This window comes from Neofelis nebulosa, chromosome 4 (genome assembly GCF_028018385.1).
Source record: "Neofelis nebulosa isolate mNeoNeb1 chromosome 4, mNeoNeb1.pri, whole genome shotgun sequence".
In the NCBI taxonomy this organism is placed as follows: Eukaryota; Metazoa; Chordata; class Mammalia; order Carnivora; family Felidae; genus Neofelis; species Neofelis nebulosa.
The window spans coordinates 131,339,373-131,353,506 of record NC_080785.1 but is presented as its reverse complement, the minus strand read 5'-3'; the positions used below and the strand labels follow the sequence as shown (position 1 = coordinate 131,353,506).

Genomic DNA, 14,134 nt, shown 5'->3' with positions numbered 1-14,134 from the left:
GATCTCTGGGCAAAATCAACACGGGTCATCATAAATGGGTCTCACAGAGGGGCAACAATGAAAAAGAATAATAACTGGGAGAAAGCTACTCTTATAGGCCAACTCTCTGCTTTTCTGCAGGGCCACACTGGAGGCAGGCAGTACCTACCAGGAAAGCGCTCTTGGCTGAAATCAAAACTTGCATGTGGGAGGCCATGTCTGGTTTACTTCCGTTTTCCTGCTGACCATGATTTTCTACCTTCCCCGCATCTCTCTCCGTGTTCCAGGATAAGAAAGCCGTGCCTAGTGTCTCGACACGCTGATTCTCGATTCCCTTCCGGGTGTTTCTGCCCAAGACCATAGAGGCTCCTGGTCTGGACAGCAGTGGTAATCTTAGGACACACACAGTGGATCCAGCCACCGAGCAAGGGATTCCGCTAATTGTTGAAGCCCGCACTAGTGTCCTAGTGTCTGGCCACCGGTTGGCAGACACGGATCACGGCTGCCCAGCAGACCTAGGTTAACACAGCTGGAGCCAGATGACAAGCTCTCCAAGACGTTCTTCCCATGGCCACATCTGGCCCCTGGTGGCTCCAATCTGCCGCGAAACTGATTTTGTTTGGTTTTGCTGGGAAAGGTTAGGACACAGATAAAGCCAGTCGTGTTAATCTTGACTGTGAGCACTTCAGTTTTAGGACAAATTATCAGACTGTAAACTCCACGAAGGCAAGGACTTTATCTGTCCTGCATGCCGTATTGCATGCCAGTACACAGCAGAAGCTACATACGGCAATTGTTCAGTCCATACGTATGAAATGAGCGACACTAACCAGCACGTTCGTGGAATAAAAACATTCCTGGGTGTCACTGTGGTTCCTCTATTCCCACTATTATATGCACCATAGATTACACCTGGGTGCATACAGAGGAGACCCCGAGCAGCTCCATGGTTCAATTTTACTGTCAGCGAGACAGTGGGTTCGAGAATGAACCCACTCCTGTAGTCACTCAGGCGGGAAGACCTCCCAGAAGTCCTTCCCTGAAAATAACAGCCTCCCGGTATTACCCAGTGACCACCTTAGTGGTCCTTAAACTGCAAAACTTGGCAGCTACGTGCCTACAGGGTTTGCAAATGACTTAAAAGTAGAAACTTACCTTTTGGCCGACAGAAAAATGCCAAATGATGAGGCAACTTTTCCTGGCACTTTTTCATTCCACTTCCTTTCCCATGCCTCTCTTCCTGAATTCTCGGACACTGGCAGACCCCAGTTCCCTTTTCCACTCAACTTTGACCTCTCTCTAGGCTTTTCCGCACCTCACCACCTCTCCAGATCCCACTAGAAACACACCCACAAACGCCAGTGTAACTTAGAACCAGGTGGGACTCGCCCTCCTGGCTCCTTAGGTAGGAAGGGTTCTGATATTTACAGGATGCTACACTGAGAATACTGATGCTAGGGGGTCTTTAATCCTCATGACAATAAACGCCGCTAAACACCCCCGGAACTTGATAGAGGACCAGGGACATTTGGTAGAAGCCTGGCATGGCTGTTCACATATGATGCTGCTTCCCCAATACAGCAAGTTAACGTTCCTAAAACAAGAATGGCTGAAACGGGCAGATGACTTTGACAAGCTCAGCATATGGTCTTCAACGAAGCAAAGCTACTCAGAAGTGCAATAGATGAAGCTGTTGCCTGAACTCGCTCCCGTTTCTGTCACGTAAGGCGGCGGGGGTAGGGTGGGGGTGATTCTTTTCAACTGATGATTTCAGTTTCTGAGGTGTACTGTGTCCACTAGGGAGATCTGGGGCTACCACGTCCCCTTGGAAGGAACCGCGTGCCTCAGAAGGGGTGGGCCAGGAAGACCCACCCCCAAAATTGCCTCTCCTTTGTTCCTATTTTCTGGAATTACTTTAAAACTGGGAGAATGGCTTTCCAGAATTCCACAATCACAATGAAAATGTAAGACAATCGAGGGAGAAGCAGGACAACAGGATGCAAACGCTGGATTCCCAGTCCTTTCGCTGGGAACAGGCCAGAATGTAAAAACCACCGAAAGAAAACAGAAAAAAAATTTTTTTAATTAAGGAAAAATGTCAGCGGATGGGGGGAGGACGCCAAGGCTGACCATATACAGAGTGAATTTCTTTCTTTTTTTTTTTTTAACATTTATTTACTTTTGAGGGGGCGGGGGAGGCAGAGAGATAGAGCAACATAGGATCCAAAGCAGGCTCCACACTGATAGCAGAGAGCCCGACGTGGGGCTCGAACTCACAAACCCTACAATCATCACCCAAGCCGAAGTCCGACGCTTAAGAGACTTAACAGGCACCCCGCATCTCTTTATTTCTTAATGCTTCCTTGGGTTGCCTCAATTAAAACTAAATACTATATAATATCGTACTGCACAGTCTAGTTTAATCTAGGATAGTTCGGTCGTTATGAGCACGGACTCAAGTGCCAGAGTTCAAAACTCAGCTCTGCTGCTTACTGGCCTTGTGATCTCAGGCAAATTACTCAAAGTCTCTGTCCCTCGGTGTCCTCTTCTGTAAAACAGGCTTAATTATAGTACATAATGTGCTTCTGAGGAATAAACGCGTTAATGGAGAAAAGTGCTTGCACACGTGACTGGCACCTAGTGAGTGCTGAAGTCACTGTTATCATGCGCGGAGATAATACAACTTAAGTAAATCTAAAACTTCCTACACCTCATTTCTGCCATCTCTACAGGCTGTTAATACTATCTGGTGATCTGCCACGCTGAAAGGTAGAAAAAAGGAGGGAATGTATATCAGATTTTAAACTTCTTAAGAACACGGTGCTAAAACAAAAGCAAAGTTCATATTTTCCTCCCTCGCTACTGGGTGGAGAATAGACTAGAGTTTCTAGCAGACTAGAGTTTCACCTACCTCAGTAGAGGCTAAGTCATTAGCTATTCAAGAGTGACAAATCCAAGCTCAGTGTCCACAGTTTATCCCACCAGTGACCAATAAGGATTTGAGGGATGTGTTCAAAGGACGGCAGGAGGGGAATCTGGCCTGGAAGCGAAAGGTATTGAAACACATTTTCTTGTACTTTTCAAGTCTGTGCATATAGATTCTGTTACTGATTTAGGATCTTAAACAGTTTGTTTATTTTTTAAATGCCTTTCAGCTCACCTTTAATAACATGTTTCTTTGACTTGGCTGAACTATGCCTCAGAAGAATTACAAGCGGGAATACGGCTGGGTGAAAGGTTCAGTGAACTAATCCACACCTGGTCCATGTAAAAAAAAAAAAAAAAAAAAAAAAAAAAGGCTCATATTTTCCATATAGAAACAGGCCTCTTTATATGAACCAGGCTTTTATTTAATTGGTAAGGCACTTTTCACACCGTACAATCTTTCATGAGCTTCTTCAGTGGGGTGGGGAAAAGGCCACAGAAACACCACCCAGTCATACTATGGAGATTCGTCAGTGACGACGACGACGATGACGATGATGATTGGGAGGAGGAGGACGACGAGGACAAGGACGAGGAGATGGTGGAGGACAGAAAAGCACAAATTCCAATCAGAATAGGAAGTAGGTTTATGTTACCAGGAATTCTTTCACCAAGTTTTACTAGTAACAAAGGACAAGAGTGACCCCCCCCCCGAAATGGACATTCAGTGAGAGGTCTTCAGGTCTTCATGACAAAAACTCCGTTTTTTCCTGCACCAATTGTGTGGCCCAGACTTTTAAGTGGAAAGAATAAGGCTTAGATGGGGAAAATCTCAGGTTCGAGAGAAAGAATGCACATGTTTCGGAGCTGAAAGGCACCTATGAGAGAGTCTAGTCAAGCTCCATCCTCCTGGGGAGCAGACTCAGCATGTGCCTGAGGCCACACCAGTGGTGTGAATGAAGGAGGAACAAGAGCCTCTGACTCCCCACAAATGTGGAACAGCAGTGGCTAGAGGATGTGACCACTGGAAGGGGTGGATGAAACATCCATCATGTCAAACGGAGACTTTGGAGCAGGGTCCTGTGGCCAGCAAAGAGACATGGAAGACAGAGGAAGGAGTCACAAATGTGCCATAAATTGTGCCAGCCCCTTGGTTCAGAAGCTAAAATCTAATTAAGCTAGCTTTCTTCTATGAAGTCATTCACTGCAGGGCTCCAACATCTTGGTTTGCTCCTCTGTTTTATCCCTAAGAAAATCTCTTTTTGATCAACTCTGGTTTGAAAGCAGTGAAAAAGAAGGTATTTCTACATCCCAGGTAAGAGGGAGTAAAGTGAAGTACAAAGGACACTTCACTGGATCCACCAGCAACTCACCAAGAACGTGGAGAGCTCCTTGGCTTCTCCAGACCTCGGTCTCCATGCTAGGAAAGGAGCGGTAGGTACTCGGGGATTGCGTTCAACCGCTCCACAGTGGTCACCTCAACGAGTTGTGAAAATACTGAAACATCCACGTACTGGCTGCAAAACAGCCTTTGCCCCCAAGTTGTCTGAGTACACCCTTGGCCATGACTATGAACCTCCTAGGATCTTCAAGGCACAGTGGGACTCCATAGTGCCCAAGTGCAATGCTCCACCTGCCACCCATCTCAGAAGGCCAATACGTCTGCTGCATCTAACGCCTACTTTGACCATCAACCTAGATGTTCTGAGACCTTTTCCAAGGCTATGAGGGGAGGACCACCAGGGCCAGCCTATGCCTGGAGGAAGCCACTACCTGGGGTCCAGCATGAGATGGGAAGGCTGGGTCAAGCATAACAGTGGGCTCCTGAGAGACCCACCTTTCCTCAAGTTACTTCCCTGACTTGGAGCACCTGGATGTGGGCCTGGAGTCATGAGGCAAATCAGTGGAATCTTAGGGCAAATTCTTAGGGCTAAATTTGTTTTCAAAAGCTGGAAAGAAATATATCACTTTGAAACAACACTCCAAGTGAAATCCTGAGCTCTGGGGGAAATTACCAACATATGTAATCAAATTATATTTACCATGGAAATTTCTAATAGCTCATACTTTCTACTCTGCTTTTACAACTCTTTAGGAAAAGGAATATTTCTCTCTCCAACGTTCCAAATTTCCACAGCAGAGCTGAGGCATTATGCATGCTGAAATATATGGGAAAGGAAAAAAATTTCCCATTATTGTTGTTTCCTTCAACCCTCTGTACCTTCTATGCCACCATTACTCAAAAGTCACTCAAATATTTTGCTGGCTGACATGACGCCATGCAGTCACTTGATCAGGTGTGGGGTACCACATGGTATGAATAAATACTTATCCACAACCGCATATTAAACGGGAATTCGCAAAGGCGAGCTCTGGAAACAAAGACGTTTCTATATAGAAATATTAACTAAGAATTTAAGTAAATGGCCCCACTGGAAAAAAAAAAAGTTCTGAAGTAGCAATATAAACTATATTTAATAGCAACAAAAAATATTTTCCTTTTGGGAAAGCAATTTGGGCTTCTAAAAGTTACTGCCTTTCACGTGACTTAGTACAGTATGGCTGAATTCTTTCATTTCCTAAAACACAGATGCTAGGCCCCAGAGTTCTACTTTGTGAGAGTTAATTTTTTTAATTCATCTTCTCCCAAATATAATACCCAAATAAGAAACTATTTTCGGTACCTTTCCCCCCACCCCAACAATTGTTATTTTCTTAAGCGCATGAGTATCGCACGTCCCAAAGAACATATGTTCCCATGGAAGGGGAAAAAAAAAACAGGCTCTAGAACTAATACACAATGAAAAATAAATTTAAAGCAGCCTTCTGGTCTGACATAAGAATATAAAAATGATATGAGCAAGAACAGCTTAGTTTACATACTTTTCAGTCACAGCTGCTGCTTTGAAACCACAATACCTTTAAAATGACATTTTAAGGAAACAGATACGGCAGGGCTTTAGCCATAGTTAGATGTAGCTAACGTTGAATTAAAGGGGCTTCTCTTTTTATGCACATACCTTATGTAACCCCATGCCAGTGGCACACTTAAGAAGAAAAGAATGATTCATTTTTAAGTAATATAGTGATAAACACACTGAGTCGCAAATAATTCTTCCCAGCAACAGTGTTCCCCCCTTTTTCCTTTAAAATCACCGGACTCAGACATCAAAACAGAGTTTTGAGGAGAGAAAGAACAAATCCCCTCTTCTTGGTTAATATGTAATTGGGTGCTAAAGATCTCTTGGTGAGACCTGGGCACCTCCAGTGACAGGCATACAAGAGGCTCCTCCTATCTGTGCAAGAGATGCAGTCACTTTCCTGAATAAACGAAAATAACATACAATTAAATCAGGCTATTCAATTAATAAATTACTTCGGCAGACCTCGCAGGCCAAGTCCTATTTAATTACATAATTTAAAAAATATTTGCACATTGCAATCACTGAAATTGGCTTTGAGGTTTCATAATACACACTTAACACATGAGTTAGAGAACAAATTTATTTAATAAATGCAGGCCTAAGTGCTAGAAGGCCATACCACTCAAACTGCAAAATCACTTAGCACATCCTCAGAAAAAGCAAATAAACTTTTCCACTATTTAGACGAACGCTGCTGTTGGATGTCAGGAGAGGCTGGCTGGGTTTTTGCATTTTCCCTGTCATGTGTTGCCTGTAAATCTGACCGTTTCGAGAGGTAATTAGAATAGAGCTAAAGGACAAAATGGTTTCAGTTAAAGATAAATTAAAGATAAACTAAGGTGGAAGATGTCAAGAACCCAGTAGTAAAAACCTCTTTAGAGCAAAACAAAGAGAAGTCATATTACCTCCCTGTTTTTTCACTTCTTAGAATTCCAAAATACACCATAAATTAACATGGTTACTGAGTGTAGAAATGTGTTCCATTAGGAAAGCACACACAAATTTAGGGGTGAGGAGGACATTCATAAAAAGGATAGAATTACACGGTATCCACACAAAGGGCAGAAACCTTTCAAAGCGACTGTACTTCTTATGGTTGTATCGGGGGTGATGATATTGCCATTAAGTGAACTTTCTAGAAAACCATTTGACCGCTTTGGCACCACAACTTGTTTTGCCTTCGCATTTTGATAGAAACCTTTGTCAAACACATACACTTCCAATAATCACTGCATGCTTGATATCCGCAAAAGCCTGAGAGCTTTCCCAGCCACACGGGGCTAACTCCGGACACCCAAGGTCTCCCAAGCACCATGACAAGGTTGTTAGTTTTGTTTATGGGTCTTTCTGTCACACACTATCCAGACTGCTCTGCTTACCTCCAAAAAGCCTCTAACTTGTGGCTAACTAAGCACCAGTGAGAAAGGGATTTCAAGTTCTCCAATTTAAAAGTTTTGAGTAAGGTTTAAACCAAAGATTCTGGTGAGGACTTGAAATCTCTGTTAGGAAACAATAAGCAACTTCTCTTAGTTCCAGGTCTCCTCCTTTCTCCTTCTTTCCACAACTTCTGGAAAGAGCCATCTGCGCTCTTGGTGTCCATTTATTCACCTCCCACATCTCCTCTGTCCTCGCCGAGGCCCTGAAACCTGTTGCCGACGTGAGCAAGGTCATTCAGTGTTTCATCTTTTCTGATTTGGTCTGGTGGCTCCATTTGGCAGCCGCTGTCCATTATCCAACAACTTCTCTTCTCCCAACTACTTCTCCTGCCACGGTCCTTCCCTCAGTGAATGTCACTACCACCCACCCAGCAGATGAGGCCGAAGATGCTGGAGGCAGCTTTGCTGCCTCTGCCACCACATCTAATAGCCACACCTGTCCCATTGTCTCTTCTTCTTCCCAGGCAAGACTCACAAGCCCACACAAGAGAGTCTCGCGGGGGCTCTTGCAATTGCCGTCTCAAAGCTCCCTCTTGCCTTTGAACGTGCTCTCCTCAAACCTACCCATAGGGAAGACTAAGTCATCTTGAAAAATGCAAGCGGTGAAGTTTTTTCAATTCCCAGATTCAATTCTCACCACATCTTAGTATTTTTGATAGGGGGACGCCTCTCCAAATGGATGTGGTGCTTCATGTCCCACGCTCCCCGGATTGCATGGTCCCACCCTTGCTCAAAAAGTTCTTAGCCTGCTACGGTCCAGAAAGTCAAGGTGAAACGCCCGGAGGTACTCAGAGGGTCATTCTTGATGGAGGCTGCTCTCTGGACTTCTGGTAACACCTCTTGCTGCCCCTCAACTTCCATCCAACCGCCAGTGGATGCCACTGCATGCCCTGTCCTCTCTCATCACCAAGCCTACCATTTTACTCTGCCTCTTCTCTCCTCAACGGTCCTCACTTGGCCCATAAATGCCACTTCCTCTAAGAAGAAACGAATCGCTCTTCAGATCTATGCCCTTGTTATTTGTTCCGTGTGCATACGGCACTTGTCGTGATGCAGCAATGATTCCCTTTTATTACACTGCTCTGTTGACCCAGTATTTTCCCCTGGTAACCTGTATGTGCATTCCATTAAAGACATTTAATACATCTCTTTTCTTCATCCCTCCTTCTTCATTTCTATTTTTTGGATGAGATGGAAGAGACATATTAGCTTCACACATATAGCTAAGAGATCTTCCTGAATGAATAAAGTTAATGAATTCTAGTCAACAAAATTCAGGGCAACAGTTCTCTGGTTCCTTCATAAAATTAACTCCTCCCAGTGTTAGTTCCTCCCCACAGTAAAATCATTCGGCAAGGTGAGGTCAAGCAGATTGCATATGCACAGTATTTGTTCACAGCGCTGAAGACATAAGGTTATCATGGCTGATATTTATGTGAATGGGTGGTATACAGTTTGCACAAAAAAAATTTTACGTTCCCGTGAAGTAAAATCACCTTATTGTTGATAACACAGTGAAAAGGAAATAGAATGAGCAAGGAAGCTATAAGGATTTAATCAAATAGACTTCTTCTAAGTAAGAATGGAGATTCACTACCCACCAAAAATGCAATTACGCTCCCCCCCACTAACAGCGCTTTCATTTAGACTCCGCACAAAAAAAGCTTTCAGGTTATAAGACAATTTTACATTAAGGTCTTAGATGAACCTTAATGCCATTCCCTCTCCTGGACTTGTGGTCTGCTAAACTTCAGCTTTAATAATCTGAACATGCATCCCATCTCCAGAAACTCAAACTTTGCAGTCCATCTTCAAAACCGCACAGAAGAAAGAATGGTCTTCTGGCAAACTCGTGACCTCCAGTAGTTGGCAGATTTGGTAACAGTACTAAATCAAGAAACCTGGTACCAGCCAACAACAGCCCCAGACCCGAGAAATGACAACATGTAAGTGGCCAAAGGATAAAAGCCAACCTCTAGGAATGTGAAAAGACCAGAATGGGCTATAAACAACAAATAAGGCCACAGAACATTCTCTCTGGGGTTCATATTTTCAGAGACCCAGATCTAAAAATACCCGAAGAAATGTGTTTATAATGCAATTAAAAGCAACTGGAAGACATTCAGATTTATTTTTCATCATTTTGACTAGGCAGAGTCATTTCACTACTCTGATCCTTAGTTTCCTCATCTGCAAAATAGTGTAACGAGATCTGCATGGACAGTCGAACCTGAGTTTGTATGTTACGCTCACTGGTAGGACTTTTGTCCACGGTGCGTGTCATGGCGTGTGAATCAGAGAAGATAGTGATTTTTGATATGACTCCTATCTCATTCATTTGGTCATGTGGCGAATGTCAGTGAATATATACCACGCTGCAGCACAGGGACTGAAACAAGAGCAAGACTTGGCCTCTGCCCTCAAGGAGCTCAAAGTCAAAATCTGTGCTGTCCAAAATGGTTCTCATGAATCCCACATGGATATTCTAACCAAAATTAAACACAAACTAAAGACGCAGTTCCTCAGTTCCTCATACTTCCCCTGCTCAAGAGCCACATATGGCTACTGGCTGCATTTGGGCCACCACATTGGAAAAGCATAGAGTGTTTTCATCACTGTACAAAGTTTTACTGAACAGCTCTCGTCTAGAGGTGCAAGACAGTCAAGTTTGCAGGTACATCTCAACATACTATCGGGGCGCCTGGGTGGCGCAGTTGGTTAAGCGTCCGACTTCAGCCAGGTCACGATCTCGCGGTCCGTGAGTTCGAGCCCCGCGTCAGGCTCTGGGCTGATGGCTCGGAGCCTGGAGCCTGTTTCCGATTCTGTGTCTCCCTCTCTCTCTGCCCCTCCCCCGTTCATGCTCTGTCTCTCTCTGTCCCAAAAATAAATTTAAAATGTTAAAAAAAAAAAATTAAAAAAAAAAAAAAAAAAAAAAACATACTATGACAAGTAATCATTTGGGAGAAGGAAACATCTTATAATGGAGCTGATCTTTGTGAACAACACGGGGTTTGGTTTTCCTAGAGCAGAGAGGGAGAGCTCGATGGAGCAAACGATATGTGCCAGGCCACAGAATCATCAGGAAACTTTCTGAGGTCCAGGAGCAGATATAAGCTCTTCTTGGTGCCTGGCATATGAAGGTATGGGGAAGAGGTGGCCAGAGGTGAGGCTGAAGGAACAGTCAGGATCCAACTGTGAAGGCCTCCCGAGCCAAAGTAGGAGTCGGGGCTCAATTCACAAAACAGAGACACTGAAGCAGGGGAGTGACCCATGGGATATGTTTTATAGAAAACCAACCATGCAGTTCTTGTCAGCTCTGGAGATGCACAGGAGAACTACTCTGGAAAGCTTTTGAAAATGCTGATGCCAGTGCCCTCCCGCTAACTGAATTATATCCATTTCTTGGCACCAGGCCCAGACCTAAGTCTTAAAATCCCAAAAGGACTCAAGTACAGCCAAGTTGAAAACCAATGGAGATGACAAAGAACTGGAAGCGTGATTAAGCTAGAATGAAGAAGTACGACTAAGAGCCTACTGCAACAGTCCTAACAAAAGGTGATGGTTCACCTAACACAGGAACAGGGAAGATGAGAAGAAAATGATTTTGGCAGAAATTTCTGGCCAATATTTCTAAGACACAGTATGACCTGGAAACCAAGAACATGAGCAATCAGAGAAGAAAACAGAGAACACAACATGACAACTTTCATCATATGCCAATAATGACCAAGATCAAGCACCTAGAAAACTGAGCAGGTTAGGGAGGGGAAGAGCGACCACTAGCTCAGTTTGATAAGCAGTGCCTGCTCAATTCCTTAGAGCATCTGGTAGAAAGGTCCACGGGGCCAGAGGAAATATTTGCCTGGATTCTGCTAGAGCAGTAGATCAGAGACTGGGGCACAGAGGATTTGCGAAGAGTGGTCGCAGAATCTGTACACAGTAAAATACTTTCCTTTGAACTTCCACCTATGACAACATTAGAAAACACACACACACACACACACACACTTTCAAAGTTCTGCTCTGTCTCCATCTACTCCACAGCATACGCCAATGCCCACACCTGCCTGGCATCACCAACAGGCCACAGGCATCCTGGCCCAACGTTACCACTTATTAACCGTATGGCCTTGGACAAATCACTGGACTGTCTGGGTCTGGCCTTCAGTTTCCGACCAAAAGAGTGTGCTGAACTAGAACTAGGTGCTACCAACAGGTCCCTCCAGTCTGGAGTGTCTATGACAAATCACATTCTGAAGAGCAGAAATTATAACATACAATTTATAGTAATTTCTTTCATTTATGTATGCACTCATTAGCATAAAATTCTATTTGCCCACATTGCAGAAATATTATACATTCCTGAGATTATGCACACACACTTCATAAATCACGGTTTCAAAAAATTTACACACACATCCATAGTTCTCTTTTGTCTTAAAGGTAGGCACCAAAAGACACACTCGGCATATTGTTTAATCCTGAAGCATCCTGTTTACTCCTGAATACCAACTTTGTTTTGTTTGTTCCTCTGTAATGCTCAAGTAAGAGGTGGCAAACTTCAGTGCCGATAGGCTGACAGGGATGCAGGGTCACATTAATGAATAAAGCAGGCCAGAGGAAATCCCCCCACACCTGTCCCTCCACCCCCGCCCCAGCTAAGGCAAGCAGCCACCATCTGGCTCTGGGCTGCAGGTGCCGTTTGGGAACGTGGACCCAGGGTTGTTGCACTTTTTCACAACACCCAGAAATGCCGGGTTGTTCTAGGTGCGATCCCTTGATACTCGAACGCCAGCAAACAACACATGTGAGTTTAAGATGCGCAGATCAAACACAACTGGCCTGAAGCCGCCAGACTGTGCCCTGCCCCGAAGTATGCCACTCTTCTGTGACTTTTAAACCTAAAAAAAAAAAAAACGTAAAACATGCATAAAACCAGAAGCTAGCTTCTGTTCCTGGGACGGTCCTGACAGTTGTTTTACCCTAAGCAAGCTGACCATCAATGCCAGTATGGACCTGAATGAAGCTATCTTCACATGGAGTGCCTATAAAAAAAAAAAAAAAAAAAAAAAAAAAAAAAAAACTCTTCCAAAATGCACTATTTTTTATAAAACATCTGTGTAGCATTTGATAAATGAGTTCTTTGTGTACTAAATATCAAGTGGACTTTGACACTTAGAGATAAAAATGTGATGATTTATATTCTACTGATAGCAGCCATACATGCCTCGGTGTATCGCGAACAGAAAAATACTTTATTTAGCACCAATATTGCTCTATTTCTTGTGTTCAAACGGGGGGGGGGGAGCCCCTTCTCTTATCATGATACCTTTCTGGCGCACATTAGCAGGAAGAGGCCAACCGTGCAAGGAATATGCCATTACTCTCTTCTCCAAAGCATAATGAAATGTGATCTTCTGCTACTCAATCACCTTAAAACCAGTGCCCTGGTACATATAAGAGGCAGTGATAATAAAAGGGGTTTGTGCTCAGGTGGACTGTCCTGCACATACCCAATGGACTCAACGGGTGGGAAATCCACGGGAGAAGCATTACAAGAAGCAAAGATGAAAAACAACAACCCGATAATAATTATAATAAAGCTCCAATGACGATAAAAAAAAAAAACAGAAACAACCAAACAAAAAACCTGGCAGCAACCTGGGTTTCAAGTTCCTTCTGTGACGACTGTGATAGCAGAGCTGATGATGTTCTGGCTCCCAACGCAAAACCTGTAACGGTGCTTCAAGAGGGAAGAATGTGTTTTTAAACCAAGTAAAATTCAATGAAAGCATCCTCATTAACCTACCTGCCTTGAAAAAAGCTTTCTTGTCCTGCTCATACCACATACTCACTGTAGCTCTCAGGTGGGTAAATAGTGGGATAAGCTTTAAGCGAATCCCTCGCTGGGAGGAAGGAAGAAAACAAAGGATGTAAGGGTTGGGGAAGATGGGGTGTGCGAGAGTCTGTTGGCTGCAGGAGGGTCTGGGTGAACTCCAAGTCTGGAAGGACCAACAGGACAGGGTAGAAAGAGATGGTAAACCAACTGGGAACAGCAGCAGTAGGAAGAGAAGCAGTCATGAGAAAACAACACTTAATGGTACCCGGCACAGCACTACACTGTTCTCGCTCCCATTTAACAGGTGAGCAAACTAAGGCCCAAGCTATAGAGCTAACAAACGGCACAGCATAGATTTGAATCCTAACGTCCGTTTCAGAATCTGACGTCACAACCACCGTGCTACGCCACGTCCCCACATTGGAGACCACAGGGCAATATGGAACCAAAGCAGGTAAAGACCAGACAAGAAGTGAGACGAGAAAGGATGCCTTCAGAAACGCTAGTGAAAGGCTGACTCTGATGGATCAACGGGGAGCAAGAGTTGAAAATGAGGAAGGGACCGCCTTGCTATCACTCCAAAGACAGAAGTGGGGCCGACTCACTGGGCTGAGAAAGGCTTCCCAGCGGCAACATAAAGGTCACTCGCTTTCTTCTCAGCTGGCCAGATGCAACAGAAGTGAACTGTAATTAAATACTCACAAGCCATGAAATCTGACCAACAATTTCTAGATAAAGTTATAAACACAGTAAACAGGCTGACGTAAAGCATAGTTCAAATCTGTAAGTACGTACACATGCATGTGTGTGTTCACTGATCATAAATTCTGTATGAATCTTAAAGTTCCTCTCTCTAATCTAACTGCTACTCTTTTGCTAATTAGTTCCTTCAAAATCAGTGGCACATGTATGTTTGTTTTAATGAGAGGCAGACATATCTTTTCTGAATCAGAAATGCCCCACCCCAGGGCATCCAGTCAACCTTCCACACATGAGAAAAGGCCACAGAAGTACATTGAACATGGTTATCT

General features: G+C 44.0%; 1 protein-coding gene across 8 annotated transcripts in view; it reads right to left on the bottom strand.

Annotated features, from left to right (window-relative positions):
• The window catches only part of FOXP1 (forkhead box P1), a 511,285-nt gene that overhangs the window by 345,485 nt on the left and 151,666 nt on the right, over positions 1 to 14,134 (bottom strand). The gene's annotated exons all lie outside the window — the stretch shown is intronic.